The sequence below is a fragment of the Priapulus caudatus genome, unplaced genomic scaffold (genome assembly GCF_000485595.1).
Source record: "Priapulus caudatus unplaced genomic scaffold, Priapulus_caudatus-5.0.1 Scaffold74, whole genome shotgun sequence".
Classification (NCBI taxonomy): domain Eukaryota; kingdom Metazoa; phylum Priapulida; class Priapulimorpha; order Priapulimorphida; family Priapulidae; genus Priapulus; species Priapulus caudatus.
This window is the reverse complement of record NW_014577135.1, coordinates 613,401-616,445: the sequence shown is the minus strand read 5'-3', so window position 1 is coordinate 616,445 and position 3,045 is coordinate 613,401.

Below are 3,045 nucleotides of genomic sequence, written 5' to 3'. Positions count from 1 at the left end.
GCGCGTCCTGCTTTACTCTCATCTGGTTTCTCTCAGCTCCTCAGCCTCTATCATTCTTACCAATCATCTACCTTCTCCCTCTTCCTACTTTTGCTAAGCCAATATTCTACCTTACTCCCTTTCCTGACCGGCATATATCTACCACCTTCACCTTCTTCCTCTACATCGCCTTCATCATTGTTGCCTTCTCTATACCAACTCTTCCACTATTTCTCATCATTCTACTTCTTTTCAGATGTCATAGAAAATTGACAATCATTGTCTCATCCAAATTTCTACGTTTACTTAGCTATCGAATTCTCTCATTGCTTAAATAGTGATAAATATGATATATATGGATATTATGTGCATTCATATTGAAAAATATGAAAAAGAGCATATATCGTGAACTCATTTTGTTATCCGAAGATGGTGGCGCTGCGCGGTGTAAGGAACAAAACAGCGAGCATCGTTTACATGTGTATCATTCGAGTATACGTGGTTAATAAATAATTTATAATGCATGCTTTGTGAGCTAGTGGTTAGGTACTTTTCGATTTATCTTGAATGTTTTTGCTGCCCCTCTGGTATAATGATATGCCGCTCTCATCATCAGAAAGAACAATATTATCTCGATACTGAGGACCTCCAAAACTATGCTGATACAATTATTATATATTATTGCGTTCCAGAGTCGCGTACAAGGATCAGAGACGACATGGGTTCAATAAAAGACCAATGTCATTATGGCGGGCCCTACTATGACAAATATTATTGATTGGAAATTGAGTTATATTGTGCGTTCTACTCGCAACTGCCTCTCTCCGACAGTCACAGTCGCTTATATTTTACCTCATCACGTCGTGACGGATACAATAATGTCTCCCAGATCGCATTCCTTTCTCGAAGCTCACCAATCGCTTCTCTGTTGGGTGTTGCTATCCCACGGGCGTGGAGGGAGGTCACGTGATAACGTTGACGATGACGTTCAAAACGTTAACCCTAACGGTAACCCTCACTCCAACACCGCCAACACTAACACTCACACTAAATATATATGTGTCGCCGCGCTATATATAGGCATTGTGATCCACAAAAATTGATCTATGGTGTGGGGACAGATATCATGATGCAAAAACCCTAACCCTAACCCTAATCCTAATCCCAACACTAGTGCTGCCACATTGCGGTCACCTCCCTCCACGCCCGTGGGATAGCATTACCCTTCTCGGTTTACCTCCGTCATACCACATGTGATTCTTCCCGATTGGACCACTCCGCCCCTCTCTGTTGACACGCCCCTTTCTTTCCTGCTTACTCTCTCACAACCGCCAGCTCGTCCTACCGTTCACATCTCCCCCCGCCAAATATCACTCCCTAAACTAATGTATACGCATACAATTGCTACACTAAATATCACTCATGCTCGATATTACACACTCGCACCGCGCGGTGTGTATCACCGCCGCACCATCGCACCTCGCAACATACACCGCTGCGCCGCGGCCGCGCACGCGCGGTGCATATCACCGCCGCACCGCAGGCGGACCGCCGCGCGCTCGGTATATCTCACCATAGATATATACAACACATCAGGAGTCTATCAATATCGATATTGATAGACTCCTGAACACATGTTGTATAATATCAGGAGTGTATCAAAATTACAAAATTTTGATACACTCCTGATAATATCAAGAGCAGATAAAGAAGCCTTCTTTATCTGCTCTTGATAATATCTATGATCTCACCGCCGCGCTCTCGCGCGGTATATATCACCGCCGCGCCGCATACCACAGCTGCGCGCGCGGTGCATACGCGTTCATGACTTGCTGCGGCGCTGTATCTATCCTCGTGAGAGAGAGAGAGAGAGAGAGAGAGAGAGAGAGAGAGAGAGAGAGAGAGAGAGAGAGAGAGAGAGAGAGAGAGAGAGAGAGAGTGGGACTGGCTGGGACACAGACACATATATATATAAATATATTGTAGCGTTTTCGCCGGCTCCAGTTATGTCTCCTTTTCCTGTCGTACCCTTCACACGGGTTGATAGGGCCCGCGCGTGCGTTGTGTTGTCCTAATCCTCCTTCGTCGTCTACACCCGACGTCAGCTCGTAAAGGAAAAGCTTGCAGAAGACGTAAAGTTATTACGGGTTGACACCCAGACGCACCAATTTTCCAATACACACCCAGGCAGCGAACCAATGCGCGGATACACGTACACTAAGCGCGGCACCACCGTTACTCACCCTCTCTCTCTCTCTCTCTCTCTCTCCTGTTTCACCCCTAACTCCGCTGTTCAACCGCTGGCGTCTACACTCTTTGCTCGACTCCGACTGCTAACTCGCCTTCTCCGACAGTCAACTGGCAACTCGCAACTGTTTCACTCCCACGCGCGCGTTTTCTCTCTCTCTCTCTCCCTACTCGCAACTGTTTCACTCCCACGCGCGCGTTTTCTCTCTCTCTCTCTCCGACAGTCACAGTCGCTTATATTTTACCTCATCACGTGACGTCGTGACGGATACAATAATGTCCCCCAGATCGCATTCCTTTCTCGAAGCTCACCAATCGCTTCTCTGTTTACCTTCGTCATACCACACGTGATTCTTCCCGATTGGACCACTCCGCCCCTCTCTGTTGACACGCCCCTTTCTTTCCAACTTACTATCTCACAACCGCCAGCTCGTCCTACCGTTCACATCTACCCCGCCCCACCGCTGCGCCGCCGCACCGCCGCGCGCTCGCGGGCGCGCCCGCGGTATATATCACCGCCGCACAGGCGGACCGCCGCGCGCTCGGTATATCTCACCATAGATATATACAAGACATCAAGAGCTAATAATAAGGTATTATTAGCTCTTGAACACATCAGGAGTAATATCCATATTGATAGACTCCTGAACACATGTTGTATATATCTATGATCTCACCGCCGCGCGCTCGCGCGGTATATATCACCGCCGCGCCGCATACCACCGCTGCGCGCGAGGTGCATACGCGTTAATGACTTGCTGCGGCGCTGATCTATCCTCGCGCCTCATAGTCGCTGTTACAATATATATAATATATATA